This window comes from Gopherus evgoodei, chromosome 2 (genome assembly GCF_007399415.2).
Source record: "Gopherus evgoodei ecotype Sinaloan lineage chromosome 2, rGopEvg1_v1.p, whole genome shotgun sequence".
Classification (NCBI taxonomy): domain Eukaryota; kingdom Metazoa; phylum Chordata; order Testudines; family Testudinidae; genus Gopherus; species Gopherus evgoodei.
The window spans coordinates 130,354,096-130,366,209 of NC_044323.1; the positions used below are offsets into that span (position 1 = coordinate 130,354,096).

General features: G+C 39.7%; 1 protein-coding gene across 2 annotated transcripts in view; it reads right to left on the reverse strand.

The window, feature by feature from the left end:
* The window catches only part of SEMA5A (semaphorin 5A), a 620,036-nt gene that overhangs the window by 306,048 nt on the left and 301,874 nt on the right, over window positions 1-12,114 (reverse strand). The gene's annotated exons all lie outside the window — the stretch shown is intronic.

Sequence of the window (12,114 nt, forward strand, 5' to 3'; positions counted from 1 at the left end):
AGATCTGTCAGTCTAGGTAGTTAAATGGCCTGCATCACCATAGCATTTGAGGTCAACTTTGTTGAGAGACATAGTCATCATGCTGTGGGAAAGCGTGCATTGTTGCTGTCCGTTCTGTCAGTATAAATTCAAGAGGCTACCAATCCAGCACTAATCACAAGCACTAAAACTTACATTTTGGTCTGAGAAAAAAAAGAAACATACAAAACAACAGCACTAAAATTGTCTACTATGGAACTGAGGTGATTTAGCCTAATTTCTGTGTTGTCTCTTTGCTTCAACAGATCTATGCCACAGCTGTAATACCATTTTTCCATGCTGTAGTTTCAGTGTATGAATTAAACCTTATTGCTTTATCTAATGTTCAAACGCTATGACTTAGGAAGTATATTCTTTTATAGAGTGTATATTTCAGGGTGTACATACTGATACATGTGCATAGTTGCATATATAGACATATACTGTATAATCAAGAGTGCCTTTGATATCGATAACATATATAAATACACACCCTAGATGTGAAAGGTACCATCGATATCAAATATCAGAGGGGTAGCTGTGTTAGTTTGGATCTGTAAAAGCAGCAAAGAGTCCTGTGGCACCTTATAGACTAACAGACATATTGGAGCATGAGCTTTCGCGGGTGGCGGATGCATGGGTATTAACCCACAAAAGCTCATGTTCCAATATGTCTGTTAGTCTATAAGGTGCCACAGGACTCTTTGCTGCTTTTACAGATCCAGACTAACACAGCTACCCCTCTGATATTTGATATCGATGGTACCTTTCACATCTAGGGTGTGTATTTATATACGTTATTTAGGTTAAAAGTGTAATTGATTGCATTTGCTTTTTTACCAGAAAGAACTGTGATTTCTTTACTAACTGTTGCAGCTTAACAATTTAAACCACAGTTTGCCCCATTTTCATTTTAAGTAACCAAAGCCAACTCATGCTGATTTAATATAGCTAATTTTTTTGTAGCTGAACTTTCATGGAGATTGTATTAATAGTAAGAAGACTCTGTAATTAGTAAAAATAATAGTCTGAAAGCCTATTTAAATGAGGGGAAGAAAACATCTTCTGACAATACTATACATTACTCTTTGATTTGCCTTTTCAACTAGCCCAAGAATGAGGTTTTTTTATTTCCAGAAAAAATAACCTTATAATCAGTCCTCCCTCCCCCGGCCCTGTTCCCCAAACTCCTTTCCATTTAAAACAATTTCTATTGCAGATGAATTTCTACATCAGTGAGGATTTATTGAAAACTTTTTAAACAGTCTGGAAGAATCCTTCAGTGAATGACCCTAACATTTGTTACAAATTGTATCTAACAAAATGAAACACCCTCATAAGGTGCTGTATAAAAAGGGAACAATACCTTAACTTTTTTGTACAAAAAAGCAGTTTTATCCCACAAATGGTAAGTATTCTATAAAAGACTGTTCTTGGCATACCAACGTATCCTAAGTTTCTAGAGTATTATAAAGATTGCTTTAGAATAGAGAACTAAAGCAAATGCCACCAGAACACAGTAAGTCTATATGTTGTATAGCAGTATGTGCCAGTGTCTGATTTTGGAAATTTTAATCCATAAAAGCATTGAAGCTTAAACTCTACTATGGTTCCAATGTAGAAGGAGTTACTGGAAGGTCATCAGTGTAGGAAGATTTCATGAGAAATGTAGATTTAAATTAAGGCTTTAAAGAGAGTGTTTGCCATATGTGAACTTAGTAGGCTGTACCAAGCCTGGGGAGTGGAGAGAAAGAAGACATGTTAAGCATGTCCTGCCATGAGGGCAGGGGACTGGACTCGATGACCTCTCGAGGTCCCTTCCAGTCCTAGAGTCTATGATTCTATGTAGCATATCCTACAGCATGAACAAACCCCTTATGCTTAACAATCTGTCCCATCTTGTATTTTGCTCACTCTGGTTGCCTTCTCCGTGCCTGAGGAAGATCTCTTTGTAGCTTGAAAGCTTGTCCCTTCCACCAACAGAAGCTGGTCCAATAAAAGGTATTACCTCGCCTACAGTGTCTCTCTCATATCCTGGGACCATATCCTAGGAGCATGCATAATCCATTATACTGCAGTGCCCCCAAAACACAATGCTTATGGCAAAATTTTCAGAAGAAGCTTCATTTTTGCTGCCCTTGTTTAACATCCAACGCATGGTTTGGCAGAGGTACTCTGCTTCTCACAGATTAGCTTATCACTGCCACAAATCCAGTACCTATAATAGAGAGCCAAAGGTGTTTACCACAGGTGAAAATGTACTGCACAAGATTTAAAATACCTACTGCCACAGGCTCTGGGAGTCAAGATCACTGAATTCTATTTTGTCCAATTCTAACACTGACTTGCTGTGGGACCTTAGTTCATTTCACTCAGTCTTTATTTCAAAATCTTCAAAATGGGGGCAATCATATTTACCTACTTTGCAAAGTTGTGCAGCATACTTAAACAATGCATGGAAAGCGCTACAAAAATGCAAAGAATGATTACCATTTGTCAGCAGCAGAGTTAGGAACAAGTTTCAGGAGGCAGCCATGTTAGTCTGTATCCACAAAAACAATAAGGAGTCCAGTGGCACCTTAAAGACTAACAGATTTATTTAGGCATAAGCGTTCATGAGTAAAAAACCTCACTTCTGCAGATGCATGAGATGGGAACAAAATTCAGAAACTAATTATTCTTAGCCCTGTGATTAATACACTAGATTATAGGACTTTGGGAGGAATCCTCTTTCCTCTTCCAAAACAAATTTATATAGAAATGGCCACTTTGAGTGTCCACAAACATCTCTACAAATATTTCAGACTCAACTAGTTCCACTGAGATTCCTATATATTGACTAAACATCTCAAACTATAATTTATTGCTAACTGAGAACTGCCCAGATATCTAGATTTTTTTCAGAAGAGAAAAGTCAAAAGCCTGAGAGAGTAGAAACTCAAACCTCAATGGCACAGTTTTTGCAGTCTTTCACCCGAGTATGTAATGGAATTCAGTGCAGGTAAGTCTGGAAGCCAATTAACCGCACCTGTGGTGTAACTGAAAAGAAACTTCCTTTTCCCTCCCCTTTCTCTAATATACTTTGAATGAATGAATTGAAACATAGGTTTAATATTAAGACACTATGTGATATTGTCAGATACTGTATTGGGGTAAATATAAGGAACTAAACTGAATAAACTATTTTTTATGAATTAAGCTTTATGCAAGACATTGTAAAATTAATGGCAGGGTTTACTTTAGGGGCATCCTGCTAAAAAAAGAAGGGGGCTGTGTTCAGACTGATATATTTTAAATTAGTTATTAAGTTAGCAAAGTAAGGATAATATTTCCAACCAGGTATGCTTATGTTATTACAAGTCAGTGAAATATACCTATGCTAGAAATGGATAAATAAAGATATAGAACCAAATAATGTGTTCTAAGGACGGTTGAACACAGAGTTGAATAATAAGAAATGCAACTGTTTTGATCATCGGTATAGTTTTAGGGGGGAGGGGAAGATGGAGGATTGCCCCCTCCCCCAACTGCAAACCTTGGTTAGGCACGGAATTTGCCCGTCCACCCATGTGCAGCCCCACTGGCCTGATTGGAGCTGCCTCGTGCAAAAAAAATATACAAGTCAATCTACAACTATGTGTTTGACCACTAATGCCCAGACACAGGTCAGCCACATATACAGAGTTCCTAAAATTATTGTTAAAATAAGGAGAGAAGAAATGAAAAACGTATACAGCTGTTCTGGCCTGCTAAAGAACAGCAATTTTTTAAATGACATTGTGTTATTGCGTGTTGGACATTTAAAACAAATTAAATATCATAAAAGCAGTGGAGAGGCTTTTTTTCAAACTGTGAACTTTAAGCTAGACATTTCAGCAGTCAGCAAAGTGCCGAGGAGAAAATACTACTTGAGCAAGCACACTGTGTGAAGTTGGCCAGAGGATGCACTTCAAGAGGGGGCCATGGAAAGCAACTTGCGAAAGTAGGTTGCTAATTGGGGATGAGCCAGCAGGTGTTCAATGTATGTATCACTATCGCCATACAAATGGCTATGACCTAACTAGTCTTACATAAAAGGGTATGGCATAAGATGTTTTGCACAAATATACTGGAATGTAAGAAAAGTGATGCATCATCTTCTGATTGGATGGTGAAAGGGGACACGACTTTAATGTTGGCTGGATATTTTAAGTCTTTGTCAGAAGCACCAGTTGCCATTTGATTAACCCACACCAGTTTCTCAAAGAAGAGTAACCTAGCTGTACCACCCAGGAAAAATGGGATAAATTGGAATGTCTCTGTAAGCACATTGCTTCCTGAAAGCTAAATACACCTGGAAGGAAGACAATTGTGGTCCTGTGCCATCCACTTAGGAACCCTCCTGGTAATCCCAAGTATTCATATTGGATAGGCACCTTTATTTGTCTCTTTCTCTTTTCCACCAGTTTGGGTTGTTAACTGTTGGAGTGGGAAAACACTATAATGCTGTACTTATATCTGCTCCACCTGGCTTTACAGTGTCAACTTTGCTATTGAGCTGAGAGCTGAAGGCTGAGCAGAGATCTGGTGATAACTAACAGACTTTGAGCACCCTTTCAACATGAATGAACTATAAGGGATAATTACATACGTTGCAGCAATAAAATATTTCAATAATTTGTCTAAAGATTGAGTGGGCAGTAGAATCTTATTCAAAAGTTAAACAGTGATATATTTATTAAGTAAACTAGATATATGAAGCTGGGTTGGCTTCAAGGGAAATTGAAAGGAATGTCAAATTTGTTCAGATACCTTTGCAGAAGGCAAACAGTAAAAATCTGAAAACCGTGAAGAATGCTTAGCTGCCCCTTTCCTTTATTGGATAAACAATAGTCAAGAAGGACAAAAATCCTTGTTGCCTTCACTGGAAAGAGCTTGTGTGTGTGTGTGTGTGTGTGTGTGTGTGTGTGTGTGTGTGTGTGTGTGTGTGTGTGTGTGTGTCCACGCATTCATACACACAATCCAATGCAGCAGGATATTAAGTCCTGACATGAATTTTCCAGAGATGCTACAAACTGCAAACAAGGGAAAAAATAAATCTATATACAGTATATTTCAATATAACCATAATGTGCAATCATAACCTTAATCAATACGAAAGTGTCAGCCACATGTTCAGGATCTGAAAAGGCCATGAAAAGACTTATTGGTTGGGGTTTCTATTATTAGATGTGATACAGGAGAATAAAAACACATGGCTTCCATTAACATCAATGGGAGCTGCAGTCACGTAACTGAGAGCATAATTGTGCCCTGCATAATATCTGTATTACTGTAAGTAGACAGACAGGCACTCATAATGGATGTATTAATACAAGTACACATATATAATGTACACACTTCTCTGAAGTGTAAAAACAAAATGTACTATTATATTTCATAGTGAAATAAGTTAATTAGTCAGGAACCAGAAAAATGAACTGAACAACATTCCAGACAGATGGTTGAGCACTCCTTAGGCAGATGGCTCTGCTAATTAGATACTGGCAAAAAATAACATTAAAAAGGTGGTTTAATTACATGATGCCAAAAATTAACAACTGCACAAGTTTTTCTTTTTTTTTATCTGGTTGCTTTCACATCTTATGTTATGTATTTCATCAGTACCTTGGGATTTTTAGATATAATGGCAATGAGCATTATAACTAAGTGATAGTGAACATGGTCATCCCACCCTACTGTTCACAGCACTCCAAAAATGAAATGGCTTGGCCAAAACTATGTTTGGCTAAAGAGGCTTTCAGCCCATGTAATTATCTCTCAGTAAACACATATGCTGGAATCCAAGAGCTGGGTCTAAAGAGGCCACTGAGAAGGGTGTGAGAATAGCCAGTGCGGGGAGATAATGAAGGAACAGATGAGGATTTCAGAAGAAGCAGAGTTTAGCAGAGTGGTTGTGCTATTGGTTATTGCCAGGATTTTTATGGAACTGTGTTGGTATTATGAGGTCACTACCTCCAGTTTACATATAAATTCAATTTAGAAAGATTTACAACTCTCCTTTCACTGAGAAAAAAAGTTCTTCTTATTTCAAACATAGTAATTTTTCCTCTTGCCTTCCACATACCTGCCGTTTTGTCTCCTGGAGCTACTTTGTTATGTAATATAATGTACTTTGTACATTAGCTTTCCAACAGACTTTGAGAAGTAGCTGAGGACTGTGGAACATCTGTTCTTCATTGAAAAGCTAGAAGATGATACATGAAGAATGACTTTCAGATGAGATTGAGAACTTGCTAAAAGACAGGGAACAAAGGGTAGGAATTAATGGTAAATTCTCAGAATGGAGAGGGGTAACTAGTGGTATTCCCCAAGGGTCAGTCCTAGGACCAATCCTATTCAATTTATTCATAAATGATCTGGAGAAAGGGGTAAACAGTGATGTGGCAAAGTTTGCAGATGATACTAAACTACTCAAGATAGTTAAGACCAAAGCAGATTGTGAAGAACTTCAAAAAGATTTCACAAAACTAAGTGATTGGGCAACAAATTGGCAAATGACATTTAATGTGGATAAATGTAAAGTGATGCACATTGGAAAAAATAACCCCAACTATACATACACTATGATGGGGGCTAATTTAGCTACAATGAGTCAGGAAAAAGACCTTGGCGTCATCGTGGATAGTTCTCTGAAGATGTCCACGCAGTGTGCTGAGGCAGTCAAAAAAGCAAACAAGATGTTAGGAATCATTAAAAGGGGGATAGAGAATAAGACTGAGAATATATTATTGCCCTTATATAAATCCATGGTATGCCCACATCTCGAATACTGTGTACAGATGTGGTCTCCTCACCTCAAAAAAGATATTCTAGTAATAGAAAAGGTTCAGAAAAGGGCAAGTAAAATGATTAGGGGTTTGGAGAGGGTCCCATATGAGGAAAGATTAAAGAGGCTAGGCCTCTTCAGCTTGGAAAAGAGGAGATTAAGGGGGGATATGATAGAGATATATAAAATTATGAGTGATGTGGAGAAAGTGGATAAGGAAAAGTTATTTACTTATTCCCATAATACAAGAACTAGGGGTCACCAAATGAAATTAATAGGTAGCAGGTTTAAAACAAATAAAAGGAAGTTCTTCTTCATACAGCGCATAGTCAACTTGTGGAACTCCTTACCTGAGGAGGTTGTGAAGGTTGGGACTATAACAATGTTTAAAAGGGAACTGGATAAATTCATGGTGGCTAAGTCCATCAATGGCTATTAGCCAGGAAGGGTAAAGAATAGTGTCCCTAGCCTCTGTTCATCAGAGCATGGAGATGGATGGCAGGAGAGAGATCACTTGATCATTGCCTGTTAGGTTCACTCCCACTGGGGCACCTGGCATTGGCCACTGTCGATAGACAGATACTGGGCTAGATGGACCTTTGGTCTGACCCGGTATGGCCGTTCTTATGTTCTTATGAGATGAGCTTTCTTCAGAGATGAGAAGGGTTCCCTTTTGGCTCATCCAGCAAAGGATGCTGGTTTGAGTTTCAGCTGTAGTAATATGCCAGAAACCTCTACAGGGAATCCAACCACAAGATGTGGAACTCTGCTAATTGCTTAAGTCTATTCTCATATCTGGCCACTAGTTGGCAGACATAACAGCCAGTTTTTCTAGGGGAAAACACTATATGTTTTCATCTATTTAGAGTCAGTTTTAAATATCTGACTCCAATGTGGAAATGTTTTCATATCAATTACAACTTTTATTCAAGTTTATACTGTGTTTTATACAGTGAGCTGTGTGAAATATTTTAAATTAGACCTCAAATCATGCTTATGCTCATCTGGTTTTGATGTTGACTACAAAGTGAGTGAGCCTGACATGATTTAATGTTGTTAACTACGTAAAATTTGAAGTTTCATGTGGTTTTGACAGGAAGCCACGTTTCAACTGAGTTTCAATTTAAACATTTTGGTTTAAAGCATAGCAAAAGTCACGAGGTGGCAACCCATATCTGTCAAAATCTAGAGAAAATCTTCACACAAAGCCATGTGGAATGAAGAGTCCAAGATTTACACCCTTCTGATTATATTTAACATGCAAAGATACAATTCAGCTTTTGAAACATCTCAGGTGGTCAGAATCTAGCACTACATCAGTAGACATAATTGGAAGAGGATTCTTATCTTAGACATATCAAGATAATTTTCAAAAGTGCTCAACAATGAGCTACTTTATTGCCTTGGTGGGAACAAATTTAGCCCAATGCTGAGCAATTTTGAAAATTCTACCCACAGTCTTTCATTTCTCCTCTTTTACACTAGTGGAATTCCACTGAATTAAGGGAAGTGAAGAAAGGGGCTCATATATGGCTTATATGTTTTAAACAATACAAAATACTTAGTATATATTTAATAGAGACAGGTTCACTAGGAAATTAATGCAAGCAGAGTCTGAATGAGCTGTCCCCTGACATTTAGTGGTGAGCCGTGAAAAGGACTTCAGGAGCTAAGCTCGTTTGCATGGGCACACCAACCCTGCCTAGGTGCTCAGCATGATGGGATTGCCTGCCCAAATGGTCACTTTTGGCTGGTGTGGGATCCCTAATCTCCTTGTTATTGGGGCAGGAGTAATAAAGGGTTGTTATCCTTGATGTGTGAATTAAGGGCAGCAGAACTGCACTTGGCATTTCCCGTTTGAGGGACTCACCGTCACCTAAATATCACTAGCTAGGCAGGGGACACAGGTTCCAAAGCCTAGTGAATTGAGAAAGGGTGGGGGTAGGCACTTATGCCTGGTGATGTGGGCCCTGTCTGACCCTTTCTCCACTGTGTAATAACACAGCAAATTTACACTCAATTGAGAGTCTTGTTACATGCAGAGCTGAACTCATTGACATCTTGGTCTAAGTATTAGACCTGCTTTGGGACAGTATCTCTGATGCAAGAGCTGCCTAGTATGCATCAGCAGTGAGGTTCCCCCATTAACAACTGAAATCACTAAGAGCTATGTTTAAGTGTGGGGCCCTGAAAACATCTTCATGTGGCTGGTGAAGAGGCACAGCCAGCAGGGCAGCTGTCAGAGAGTGCCAGAGCAGAGCCCTGCAGATAGTGGTGGCAAATGAGTGCCTGAGCAGCAGATGAAGTAAGGTGCCTCGTTTACAAAACCCCCTCCACCCCGGTGGGAGGTGAACTCTGGAGGTCTGGACTGTCCAAGGACAGCAATTATGAGTGGGGTGCAGAGAAGAGATAGGCATATTAAAGGGACTTTTGAGTTGCTGGACTTAAGAACCTGAGGGGAAAAAGACACTGCCCAACTTACTTGGTAGTGGGTCTTTTGCTCATGGTTTATGTTTATAAACCCTGTTTATGGTATTCCCCAAATTAATACCGCATTAATTCCCTCCTTTTATTAAAAGTTTTGTGCTACACTGAGACTCTGTTCTTGCAAGAGGGGAAGGCGCCCTCTTAGAGGTGCCCAGGGGCAATCGTCTTTGGTCACTGGATGGGGGCTTGAGCTAGTTTTTGTTGTATTGTTGAAAAGGAACCCCTAGATATTGAACCCAGCTGTTGTTCATGCCAACTCTGACTGGCAGAAGTGTTATATTGATATCCAAATCTGGAATTCAAACCCACCAAAGTTTGAGTGTATTTGGATCCAGGGTCTTAGTTCTGCCCAGTACAGGTTTTTATTTGCAAAATTCAAATAAGACTTCTGAGTTGGGCATGTTCACTTCTGGCTCCAAAAGTTTTGGGTGTTAGAATCTCTTGTTTTGGATTGGGTCCCCCCCCCCTTTTTTTTAAGATCTGATTTTGATATTGGAAAAAAAACACAACGCAACATCGTATTGAAGCAGTACAATAATGTTCTTGCAATCCAAAAAGTCTCAGACAGTCAATAGACAGGAGTAAGGAATAAATGCTTTCATCGCCAAATTTGGTCATATGGTTGGATCATTGGGCCCCGGTACTGATAGAGAGCGTAACATGAACATTGATACATGCCCCCCAAAGAAACTGTAACATTATGAAAATCATAATACAAAAGTGATATATGTCATCATGTGCCAGCAATGCCCCTCTGCCATGTACATTGGCCAAACTGGACAGTCTCCACAAAAAAGAATAAATGGACACAAATCAGATGTCAAGAATTATAACATCCAAAATCCAGTCAGAAAACACTTCAACCTCCCTGGACACTCAATAACAGACTTAAAAGTGGCAATTCTTCAAGAAAAAAATTTCAGAAACAGACTCCAATGAGAGACTGCAGAAATGGAATTAATTTGCAAACTAGACACCATCAAATTAGGCCTGAATAAAGACTGGGAGTGGATGGATCAGTACAGGAACTAAAAAAACCCTAATTTCCTCATGCTAATTTGTCACTACTGTTATTTACACCTTGTTAACTGTTTGAAATGAGCCACCCTAATTACCAAAAGTGATTTTTTCATCCTGTTGACAATAGTCCACTTTAATTGAATTGTCTCGACCCCCCACTTGGTAAGGCAACTCCCCTCTTTTCATGTACTGTTTTATATATATATATATTTTCCTACTGTATTTTCCACTTCATGCATCTGAGGAAGTGTATTTTAGCCCACGAAAGCTTATGCCCAAATACATTTGTTAGTCTATAAGGTGCCACAAGTACTCCTTGATATTACAAACGAGTGATTAGAACTCAGCATACACTTGGGGCTAAATTGTGATTTGAACAATGCATTTCCTCAACAGAATAAGAGGACTCCTATGTGGTCTACTTACTCCGTGAGTCCAGGCAACCAGGAGTAAGCTGTGCTATATGGCTGCTTGTTCCCTCCATGGAGAAAGGGTACAGAGGGTGAACAGGGAGGGTCAGGGAAAGGGCAGAGCCTTGGCTTTCTCACACACTTGCTGTCTCAAGTACTTGAAATAGCATAGGGAGCAGGGAAGTAGGGATTAGGCAGTCACTCCATGCCAGCCCATCACTGAATCAAGAGGAAAGCAATGCCTAAGAAGGATGTTGATGAGTCACAATCCCCCCTGGAATTTCTTCTGGAGAGCTGCAGCCTATGCACTAAACCTTGGCCCATGACTGTGTTTAATGTCAGCAAATACTCTTTTACAGATTAAGATAAAAAAAACCCAATGAGTTAGAGGCTTTAGTTTAAGGGGAGAAAAATTGGTCACCACGCATACAGAAGGAAGATGTAGACAAAGCTTTCTTTGGACAACCAACAGATGTTTCCAGATCACAGGCCCTGGTTCTTATGGGAGACTTCAATCACCCTGGTGTCTGCTGGGAGAGCAACACAGCAGTGCACAGACAATCCAGGAAGTTTTTGGAGAATGTTGAGGAAAACGTCCTGGTGCAAGTGCTGAAGGAACCAACTAGGGGCCGTGCTCCACTTAACATGCTGTTCACAAAAAGAGAAGAATTGGTAGGGGAAGTAGAAGTGGGTGGCAACTTGGGCAGCAGTGACCATGAGATGGTAAAGTTCAGGATCCTGAAAAAAGGAAGAAAGGAGAGCAGCAGAATATGGACCCTAGACTTCAGAAAAGCAGACTTTGACTCCTTCTGGGAACTGATGGGCAGGATCCTCTGGGAGGCTAATATGAGGGGAAAAGGAGTCCAAGAGAGCTGGCTGTATTTTAAAGAAGCCTTATTGAGGGTGCAGGAACAAACCATCCCAATATGCAGAAATAATAGTGAATATGGCAGGCGACCAGCTTGGCTTAACAGAGAAATCTTCGCGGAGCTTAAATACAAAAAGAAAGCTTAAAAGAAGTGGAAACTTGGACAGATGATTAAAGAGTAGTATAAAAATATTGCTCGAGCGTGCAGCGGTGTAATCAGGAAGGCCAGAGCACAATTGGAGTTGCAGTTGGAAGGGATGTGAAGGGTAACAAGGAGAAGGTCAGGGAAAGTGTGGGACCTTTACTGAATGGGGGAAGCAACCTAGTGATAGATGATGTGGAAAAAGCTGAAGTACTCAATGCTTTTTTTGCCTCGGTCTTCACAGACAAGGTCAGCTCACAGACTGCTGCACTGGGCATCACAATATGGGGAGGAGGTGAGCAGCCCTCCGTCATGAAAGAACAAGGTAAGGATGATTTAGAAAAACTGGACATGCACAAGT